The following is an 11821-nucleotide window of genomic DNA, read 5'->3' as shown; positions in this document are numbered from 1 at the left end:
GCTTGAATTGTTCCATCATGGCACTGAAAAAAAATAATGATGGAAATGTGAACAGGAATGCATGGGAAATTGAATCCTGGTCCTCCTGATTTAGACAGGGTCTGTTCAATCCACAAAGAAAATTGTTATTTTTAAGCCTTAAAGAAATTGTTCTGTTCCTATCACTTATGCAAAAAAGAATTTTAAAAATTACCTAAACCAAAATGGTGAAGCCTCACTAACTGGAGTAGGCTGACTGAAAAACTATCCAATATTTGTGCAGTAAACATCATGTCCATGGAAACCATGTTGATTTCTGCATCACTGTCAAATAAAGTCTGTCTTCAGAAAAATCTTTTCCAATAAATCAAGGTGTCTAGTGTGAAGCAGTTACGTCAAAATCTCTTCTCTGGCTGTCCTAGGCATCAAACAAAATACATGAATTAAAACATGACAGTAGCAAGCTACCTGCAGAATAAATAAGTAAATACATAATTGTATTCTGTCAGAATTGAAAGTGAGGGAAAGATTAGACAATTAGATATTAGCTAATTAGCATTACTATACATCATATCATATCACACACTTCATACCAGAACAGGCTCCCCAGGGGGGTTGTGGAGCCTCCTTCTTTGGAGGCTTTCAAAACCCACCTGGATGCGTTCCTGTGCGGACTACCCTAAGTGATCCTGCTCTGGCAGGGGGGGCTGGACCTGATGATCTCTTGAGGTCCCTTCCAACCTATGATATACTGTGATACTGTGATATCTAATATATATTATATATGATTATTACATCAAATTAGATATTCCATAATTAGACTGGAAAAATAATTTATTCCCATTATCTAATCTGAGAGTGGTGAGGTACTGGACCATTTGGCCGGAGAAATTGTGAGCACTTGGAAGTGCTCAAGGCCAAGCTGGATAGGGCTTTGAGCAATCTGACCTAGTGGAAGCTGTGCCTGCCCACAGCAGCGGGGGTTGGACTAGGTAACCTTTGAAGGTCCCTTCCAACCCAAACCTTTATGTGATTCTGCAATTGAAAGGAAGATAGAATCAAGAACTAAGAAATAGGAAACAGTTATTTTATAATTTTGTAGTGTTGGGGAGGGAAGAAGGAAGACAAATTGAAAGCAAGCATAGTGTCACACAGTTGGTTTGCAGTGGCAAAGAGACAATTTTTAATTTAAAAGACTCAGTGTTTGTCCCAAGCTTTTTACTATGAGCTCTTATCCACAGTGTAACTAGTCTGACTGAAGAGCTATTTCCAGTATCATCTCTTCTTACAGACAGCAGAGAGGAACTGGCTGCAGAAGTGTTGATCTCAGCAACAGAGAACTGCTCCTTGTGCACGTCCCAGCACAGTGCAGGGAGTCTGTAAGTGGGGGAGGGAACTCACTACTGGAAAGAAGTAAGTTTATCAGTCATTTAGGTTTGTTCTCTTTTGCCTGCATCCTTATTTTTAAATATATGGAGACCAAAAATTTTCACACAGCCATGTGAATATTCTGGATGTGCACTATTCCTACCACTCAATCTCAAATGCACATATGAAGTGGCATAGGGGAAGCAGTTAAAGCTATAGCACACAGGTAGGGCATGCATGTCACAACTGCCCAACAGCTCAAACACCACTGAGAAAAATCAGATTTCCTACAAGAAAACCTGGATAGCTGATTAGCCCACAAGCAGCAAGCCTAACTCACCCGAGAAGTATTGGTGAAATGGCACATGGGCCATGTTTGGGACGCTGAGCATGAGTCTCTTCATAGTTGGCCTTGTTGAAGGCTTACATTACAGATATTTACCAACAGTAAACAAGCTTAGCAGCTAGCCTTAGGTGCTCACACAAGAGATAAATTGTACTGCTGATGTAGGATTCCTTTGGTAAAAGACAGATGTCTACATCTGAATTTTTCATGAGTCCATCTCCAATTGGAGACAAAATAGCACTTCCAAAGGGTAAGTCTTCTTCTAAAGTAGGTAGTGGAACAAGGTAAGATGGTAACAAGTGACTATGCTGTATAAAGCAACAGGCACATGTCTGAAAACTTAATGAAATGGAAAACTATGACATTTCTGCATTGGTTGGTTCTTTTTTTAATAGCAGTCTATAGAACTAGAAGTATCCAATTAAAGATGTTTAATAATTCCCTCCTGCCCTCTGCCACATGGCCACAGCCACAGCACCCTTCATGTTTCTTGTGGGTGCAAACACTTCCTTTCTGCCACCTTCAACCTGCTGTGCACAGCTGCTTGTTCTAGCCATACCCTACTCCTGGGCTCTTCAATTTGAGCAAAGGAGGACCCACTTCTCCCCCTTTCCTCCAGGACAGATCAAAGCTCAGTGCTTTCCTGGTTGGTCACCACTGCCACTTGGGTGTCGTACTCAGCGTGTGTGCTTGGTTGACTAAATTAATGTAGACAATACAAGACAGGAAATTTGGGTTTCTGGAATGAACAGGAGCAATGAAAACAGCTCCCTTTTGATTTAATGGAATGTGTGTATTTTCCAATAGGAATATTTTTGTGTTTAAGACTTGCAGCTGGTTACAAATCAGCTTTGGATATAGTGGACTGCAACTCTATCAGTCAACTCAGCAGAGATTTTAGTAATTATGCTGTGTCTCAGAATCAGTGTGAAGCAGCTGTAGTTATATAGTAGTCTTCAACTGCACAGCTCTCTGTCATCAGTTCTGACTTAAATCAAGCAGCTCTATGGATTTGAAGTAGCTAAGATCTTCCCAAATGAGAACCTACACTCAGTTTTTATTAAAATACAGTTCACTTAAGCTCCTTGGTAAATTTTCAAATGCTGTCAGAGGGATATATAAAACTCCATTATCAGAAAAGTTTAAATGTGTCAGATATCAGAGGTGCTTAAAACATCTTATCCAATACGTCTCCATTTCTGTACATAGTAACAAGATAGTTCTCCCCGAAGCCTAATTTTTGAAGAGAATAACTCCTTAGTTTGCATCTTACTGATTGAGAAATAGTCAACTTCATATTTTAAAAAAATTACTTTAGGAAGCTTTTCATTAAATAGGACTTTCTGTTCAAAATATGCCACCAAAAAGTACTGTTAGTTATAGCTGAGGTCCAGTACCTCAGGGTTATGTAATAATTTAAATGCAAAATGACTGCTGAAATCAAATTTGTTGAGATACACAAGTATTAGAGATTAAGTGCAAAAAGATTAATTCAGTGTCATTGAAAGCCTCACTATGGATGTTTGAGGACAAATTCAAACAAGCTATACTCTTAAAATCTTTAAACTGATTTGCACAAATTAACAAATTTTACTTCATTATGATTCACAGTGCCCATTAGCTGAATACTACATTTGCTCTTTTTCAGTATCAGAACACGTTAGTGATGCATGTGACTTGGTTTTCTACTTCCAGCTGTAAGGTAATCTGTCAAGTTATATTTTCTTCCCCCCTTTCCCCCCTCCTAAGAAAAAAGAAAGAGTTTCCTTTCTTTGTGGGAACACTTCATTTTCTTTCAGGGATAGATCTGTAAGGTTAAATTCCTTGAAGACAGACACACCGGCTTTTCTAATAAAGTTTGGACAAAGATCAAGGACATTGAGCTTTTTAAGGGTAAATAGAGTTGTGTGCTTTGTTTTGCTATTTGAAAACACCATCTAACATACAATGGCCTCAGTAGTAGCTTACTCTAAAGGCAATGATTTTATAGATACGCATTGAGAAAGGTTTCAATACCGCAAGTAGATTTGCTGCTGGTAACCAAAAGACAAATCCCGTTCTTCCAGAGTTCTGTAAAATATCTCTGGAGGCTATCAGCTGCACAAAAACCGGATGCACTAACAGCTCTGGCCATTTCTAAAACCAGACAGCAGGGATTTTAGGGAGTCAGAATGAAAGCCTCTTTTGTTAAGGATGCATTCCAACAGGAGGGTTTCCAGAACAAGGTTCAAATAGGGAATTATCAGTCAGGAACTATGACTCAAGTCAAAGTGCTGTAGAGGTACAGGTAAGCAGAATGGTACCCAGGGCAGGTTGGTGAGGGAGTGACAGCATAGTCAGGTTGGTGACAGTAGGACAGTCCCAAATTCCACGGGAAGCTATTATCCATAGGGGTCACTAAAGCACCAATTCCAATCTCCAGTTACTTCTTTCAAGTTCATGGTGCAGAGAAAAAGTGCTGTTATGGAGGAAACGCTGCTTGACTTGAGCCTTAGCTAAGTAACAGTAAGTGGAAGGCTTCTGGGTACATTGTTTTGTAATCATTGCTGTTAAGATGCAGCTCCTTTAACATTCTAAACTTGAAACCTCCCCTGGTTAGAGTCTTTTGGATTAACATGCCAATTCCCGTTCAGTATCAAAACTTGAAAGTTCTCAAAACTACAAAAGTACTCAAGAAGTCTCGATACTCTTAAAATGTCATGATTTTAGGGTGTTTCTCTAGTTTCCCCAGGCCTCAAACTCAAAGCTTGCTGATGCTAAAATAAGATACTAAACCTGTAGTATAGATCAAGCAGTGTGCTCCTAGTCTGTAATACAGTGACCAAGGTGAAGTTAGATTGCACTCTGGTCATTGACTTGAGGGCAAACAAACACTTTTACATCAATAAAGAGTGTAGCAAGCATTCACATTAGTTATTGCAAGCCTTAAAACTCTCCCCAGTACAGAATTCGCCTGAAGAAAAAGCTTTAGTGATTAAAAAAGTTATGAAGCCCTCTACACTGATGATTGAAAAATTTGTGCTAGCAGATGTATTGCTGTAGCAACAAACCTGAAACAATGCAGTTCTCTAACACAGCTATTCCTACACAACACTGTCACACACAACCACACAAATTAAAAATAATAACAAAAGATTAAATACAGTTCTATGTTGAAGGAAATAACTGTTTAATTGTAGAAATGACAAACAGGTGGTGGTAATAAATATAGTGATTTTACTGCAGTAAGATGAAGGAATCCATTGGGATATGCAACATAGGTGTGCATCTTCTGCATCATTGTAAAATGACACAAAGCTGTTTCCTGGATAGGCTTTCACTTAATGCATATGGATGTATATAAAATACTTCATAGAGTTAGCAGGAGATATTTTGTCCTCTAAAATGACAAAACATCATTACTAGAGAGAATGCAGACATTTGAGATTAATGTTGAGTCAATTTGTTTACTTCGCACAAAACTACCCTTGTAAAACAGGGAGCAAAAGAGATAAGGGAGGACATCAATAAAACGTGCCAAGATAAGTTAGAACATCTAGGTTTAGCCTGTATCTGGGCCTAAACTATAGCAGTTAGTCTATCAGCTAATGATCCCTCCCTGGCAGAGAAAGGGAATCAGGAAGAGAAGGCTCAGAGGATGAAAAAAAAAGAGATTGAATGAAATAAACAAATCAGTGTCAGTACAAAGTATATAAAGTTATACTCAGATCAGCAAAATTACAACAGTCAGGAATGCAGTTCTCAAGAGCAAGGTGAGGAAGAGCCCAAGCAAAAAAAAACAAAACAAAACAAAAAACAAAACCACTCCTCCCTTCTCCCCATGCTTCCACCTTTATAGTGAGTGTGATGTTCATGGATACAGCTGTGAGCCAACTCAAGTCACCTGTCCTGGCTGACTCAGAACTGCTAATGGTCTGCAGCTCTTGGCTGGCCTGTGATTCTGTCCCAGCAAAATCAGGACAAAGAAGTAAAATCATTATGTCCAGTTGATGGATGGGTGGGCAGGCAGGTATGTAATGATTGGTAGGCAAAGGATACATGAGGATTTTTAAGAACTATCTCAACAATACTCTTCCTCCAAAACATAAATATATCCAATTCAGATTCCAGTCATGCTCTAGTTTGGATTGTTTCATTCTGCCAAAATGCATTTTCTGTACTACAAGAAGTCTTCCAATTCTGTGCATGAGAAATAAATGCATCACATTACTAAGGTACAACAGCTGCTGTGCTCTGCTGCAGGCTTGACAACATATTGAGAAGGACAAGACAGAGACAGTGAGGAAGAGTGAGAGGAGAGAAATTCTTTTAGTTATTAGAAATTCTTTTAGTTATCAGGAATAGTGTTGGAAGTGGGGAGATTCAGGCTGGACGTGAGGAAGAAGTTCTTCACCATGAGAGTGCTGAGAGCCTGGAATGGGTTGTCCAGGGAGGTGGTTGAGGCCCCATCCCTGGAGGTGTTTAAGGCCAGGCTGGATGAGGCTCTGGCCAGCCTGATGTAGTGTGAGGTGTCCCTGCCCATGGCAGGGGGGTTGGAACTAGATGATCCTTGTGGTCCCTTCTAACCCTGACTGATTCTATGATTCTATGAATTTATGAACAGAAAATATAATTTAAGACTTTTTTTTTCCCCTGCACACAGAAAACAAATCACAATGAAGGACGCAGGGGAACACTGGTGAATTAAAGAGAAAGAGCACAATAAATTGACAAGATAGTAACATATTAAGTGCTCTTTGAATGATATCCTCATTAGTTCATCTTTCATTTAGGTGGCATTTGGGTCTGCAGAATTTCTCTCATCCTTCAATTTCCACCTCTGCTCATCCTTCTCAAGCTTATGCTCAGTGTAATGTCAACCCTACCTCTAGCCACAGAGGACTAGTAAGGAGAATAGCCAAAGCAGCTTAGGGTCTGTGTACCAAGTTTGCCTTTAAATTCCTGCCTGAACCCTCCCCCTCCTCTGCAGAATCAGCAAAGTCTATGTAGACAGGTATGAGAAAATGGTTGAGCCTTGTGGATGAAACCTTGAGCTTTATTTTTCCCAAAGAAACAATATTAGCACTTGAGAGTATGCAGCAGGTTGTCTCTTGAAAAAAGTCTAGACTGGAGAGTTTGACAGATGAGAGCATTTACACTATTCTTTTTTAGCCAGCCAGTGCAGGATCTTAAGAGGACAAAATTGTCTCCTGTGGGACACTGTGAGGGCAGCTTGGCTAGTCCTGGTGGGAGTTGTTTGAGGCAGAATTTCAGACTGAGCACCCTGTGCTGCTCCCTCTTAATTCTGGCAGGCAGACCAGCAGCCTAGAGAGGGGATAAGTGGAGAATCCATCCTTTTCCTGGCTGCTCCTCCAGTGATGGCAAAACCTATACTAGTTTGAAGTGCCTTGTCACAGAGACTAGAAAAAGAGAGGTTTTTCTTTTTGTTTTTGAAAAGAACTGGCTTATCCAAGAGAAAAAACTAGTTCCTCAATATACATTAGTAGTACATTATATATATCTTTGAAAAGCGATGGAGAACAGGAGAGGTGCCTGCCACTTGGAAGAAAGCAAATGTCACTCCAGTCTTCAAAAAAGGCAAGAAGGAGGACCCAGGCTACTACAGAGCAGTCAGCCTCACCTCCATCCCTGGAAAAATGATGGAGCAGCTCATCCTGGAGGTCATCTCTAACCACATGGAAGACAAGAAGGTTATCAGGAGTAGCCAACACGGATTTACCAAGGAGAGATCCTGTCTGACAGCCTTCTATGAAGTTATGACCAACTAGAACACAGAAGATTTCACCCCAACATGAGGAGAAACATCTTTACTGTGAGGGTGATGGAGCACTGGAACAGGCTGCCCTGAGAGGGTTGTGGAGTCTCCTTCTCTGGAGACTTTCAAAACCGACCTGGATGCGTTCCTGTGTGGATTACCCTAAGTGATCCTGCTCTGGCAGGGGGGTTGGACCTGATGATCCCTTGAGGTCCCTTCCAACCTATGATACACTGTGACAGTACTATGTTATATTAGCACTATATTATATATAGACTCATTGCATATAAAATTAGTAAGATATGAAAATACCTGAGAAAGGTGCCAGACACAGACTGTTGATTTTTTGTTTGGTTTTGGTTGGGTTTGTTTTTTTGGTTTTTTTGTTTTGTTTTTTTTTTTTGTTCCCGAGAACAGAATGTTACTTTGAGAAAATATTTCTTTCATGCTCTTAGGTCCCTCTTTCTTTGCTCTTTGCAGAGATGTTTACTTCTCTTTCTCTGTCACCTGTATGGCTGCTGGTAGGTGCTCTGGAGTCAGGGTTACAGCCCATCACTCCTCAGAGCCCATGACTACATACAAATACTGTCACATCAGTCTCAAGGAAATTCAAACCCCAAAATGTCTGCAGTCCAGAGGACCAGCGTTTCTGCCAGGCACTTTCTATGACTGGAACTCATTTCAAAGCAGGGTTTCATTCATGACCGGCCCCAGGAAGCTGAAATAGAGTCCGGGAAGGAGCAGTACTAAGAAGGAGTCTGTTGTCTTTGATTTACCCCTTAAATGCATGTGGGAACTGTGACTGAAAAGTATCTTACAGACATTGCAACTGGTTGTTAAGAATATGTTCGGGAAGAATTGACAGTGCTGTAACATTATTTTGTTATTCGCAACAAGTGAGAAAATAGGATGTGTAGGGTGACAGCTAAGTATTACACAACTGAAGTCACATTGTAACTTACTCTTTATGTGCATCACTTGCACTGAGACATGTTTCACAACGTTTACAAAACTTAAGAGTTATCCTTCAAAGTACAATGTGTTCCTCTCCCAGCCACTGCTGCCCACCTATAACTCACTGGTAGCATAGTCAACCTCACGCTTACGTCTCGCTTTCAGACCCAGCCAAGGTATACAAAATGATGGTCATCCCCATGATGGGCTTCATCTTTTCTCATGCCAGGTGCTAGAATGGGCATTGTGTAGAAGTACATGGAATACTCAGGGTGAAACGTCAGAAAACATGGTTCCACTGATATTACGAGGCTGGAAGCTATAAGCCATGAGCTGATAATTCCTTTTTCACTACACCAGTGCCTGAGTATACTGGAATTGAGTATAGATTATACATCACTTTTCCTTCCTCTTCTTGTAACAGCCAAAAGTGCTGGTTGGTTTTCATAGATGAGTAGTCCAGCTCTGGCATTTTGATGAGCTGATGCCACTTCTGCTTGAGGTGGGTTTTAGAACATAACAGCTTCTGTCACGGTGACACTGTGGAACATCTGGGAGGAACACATGATTTAAGAAAAGACAAAAGACCTTTGAGATTTGTTTTTTCAAAGAAGCCAGGGTCAATACAATTCTCTTTTGGAAGGTCTTTGCATCATGAATGGGAGTTCAGGGTAGATAAACAAGTGCCCATCTTAGCAACTGAGTGTCTCCTGCACTAAAAATAAGTCATAGTTCAAGGTAATTAGATAAAGAGATTTTACTATGAACAGAATGCAGCATTCAGCTGCCATGTTCAAGAGCATAATCTTGTATGAGTATACTTGTTCCATACAGATTGTGGGATGTCAAATATTCTGGGTAAATGATGGGGAAGAATCATCTACAAACCAACAAATAAAATCACGACACCAAAAACAATAATATGAGGTTAAAACTCTCTTGGTTTATGTTTCAGGAATGTTTCCTTTGTTCTTGTTCATTAAGAGTAATTTGCCACAGAGGGATGTCAGTTAAAAAACAGATTTCAAAGCAAAAGCATTAAAAAAAAAGGGGGAAGGGAGGGCAGGAAAAGAAGACATATTCACAAAGAATATCTTACTGCTAGTTTATTTCTTTACTATGCAGAGCATGGCATAGATAAACCAAACAGCTATAACAATGAGACTTGTGACATAAAAGAAAATAGTTAGAAAAAGATCTAGAAACCGAAAGTGGAAATCTTTGGTTCTACAAACTTGTCAGCTTTTCCATAATTTTGTATTTCTGTTACCAATTCTTCAGTAATGCCATTGCTAGGAAAAGACTGAAACTTTATTTCCTCAAACGTTTCTGAATTTACGCTGGCAAAGATTGTTTTGATTTTGCAGATTTTTCTCTTAAAATAAAGCTTAGTTACCCATTCCTTCTTTTGCTCAGGATTTTGCCATTATCAATAAAAACGAAGGACAGAAAACAAAGTGCAGGCAGATAAAGCCATGGCTTTAGATCAGTGAATATTCTGATATCACTTCTTTGGCTCAGGACTTCAACAAAGACATTTTCCTACCAAAACAAAAAAGAATCTACTCCAATTTTACAGAACTTAGCAGGGCTTCCTATGGTCTCATATTTTGTACACTCAAATTAAGAATTTCTCACCAGGTACACATTCGATTAGCAATTTTGGCTATTTTTTAAATTAAATAATCCCATGCATAAATAATCTCTATGTGCTCATTAACCAAGGAATGCAAACAGTTTGCTTTTGTGAGTGAGATATCCAGATCCCTTTTCAGTTTCAGCAGCAGATGGACATAGCAGAAATAGTTTGACTTCTGTATGCTTTATTTTTGCTGCTTATAGTCCTGGAGATAATGGTGTATTAATGTGTATATCTTTTACATTTAGACACACAATTTATCTACTCAAATAGTAGGCCAACTTCCATATATATTAAGTAAAGTGCATTATTCTGCCAATCCCACAATAACAGTAAAAGCTCAATCCATTTGCCAATACTCCTCTTCCTTTCTCTTCTTTCCCCTTCTTTCACTCCATGTGTGGTTTTTCCAGGTCATGTAGACTAAATACTAAGTCTAGTCATTGTCTGGTAAAGTTCCTGTAAGGAAGCAGCAACTGATGAAGAACAGCTTTGGTCATCACAGTTGGTGTTTACAGCACATCAGCTGTTTTGATGTCCATATCACATGGCTGTTCAAGACCAGCTTGCCACTGGGTTCACATGTAAGCCTAGAATGGCAGTAGCTTGTCTAGCTGAAAGTATCTGCAGTGCAGAGACCTACATCTGAACTGGTCACCAAGGGAACACTTTACAGCTAATGCAGAAATCCTACTTTGGGACTGCAAATACTTTGACTCATCTTAAACCTCTGCATTATGATAAGGTAAATGGTACTCATAAGAAGTCTGTGTCATCTCATGACTGAAGGGAGAATGACACACACACACCTGTCAGTGTAGCTGTAGAATTCATTCATTTAGCTTAGCTGAACGCCCTTACCTCCTCCTTCTCATCAAAGACCTTACAACACAACACAAATTTGGTGTTTCAGTCTTCTTACAACTTTGTCACATGTAAGCAGCTGTGGGCTCTTCTCTCAGAAGCCCAGATGCTGTCTGAGAGCACCAGCCCCAGCAGTGGGCAATGTTGTGCCAACCCATCGCTCATTTCCCAGTGCAGTCCACAATACCATTCACTGTTTCTCTTGGAAACTCACAAAAGTGTTGGTGCAGCATCCCTGCCTTATACGTGGAGTTGTGCTGCAGCATGTAAAAGCTCCTCCCCACACTGTAAGCTCAGACTTTTGTATATAAATGCATTGCTACTGATGCCATACCCATCCTTGGTATACTTCTCAATGAACAAGAAGAAAATACTTCTCCCCTCAACCTTGGAAAGACCAGGTGATCTTGAGTCCCTGCCTTAATTAATTAGGCTGAAAAAAGAGGGTCTGCTCCAGGTAGAAATGGTGTGGAGAGGCAGAGGGAGAGAGTGTGGGTGTAACTGAGAAGCAGAAGTTCCTTTTTTCAAGCATTACCTTATGAAGAGACTTACGTCTCTTGTGTTATCTATGTGTTATCATATTTAGAGATACAGGATGTTGAGCCTTACAGACAGAACCACCAGAAAGATACATTATTGAAGTACGTATTATTAAAAGATAACCATAAAATTCTCATCTTTCCAAACAAGGTCCCCCTCTTTTTCCTAGTTTATTTAATCAGTGAAAACCCTGTGACAAGTTGGGAGGGAAAAAAATTATTGTTTTCTGTAATATTATTGTATGAACCTTGGTTTTCTGGGTTTTGTTTGTGGTCTTGTTTGGCTGGCTGCTTACAGTTATATTGAAAAGGGGCTATTTTGAGAAAGGACCAGGCAGAATGGGGAGATAAGAAAATGCAAGAAGCAGCTGAAATGA

Source organism: Indicator indicator, chromosome 1 (assembly GCF_027791375.1).
Source record: "Indicator indicator isolate 239-I01 chromosome 1, UM_Iind_1.1, whole genome shotgun sequence".
Lineage (NCBI taxonomy): Eukaryota > Metazoa > Chordata > Aves > Piciformes > Indicatoridae > Indicator > Indicator indicator.
Note: the sequence above shows the minus strand (reverse complement) of the source record.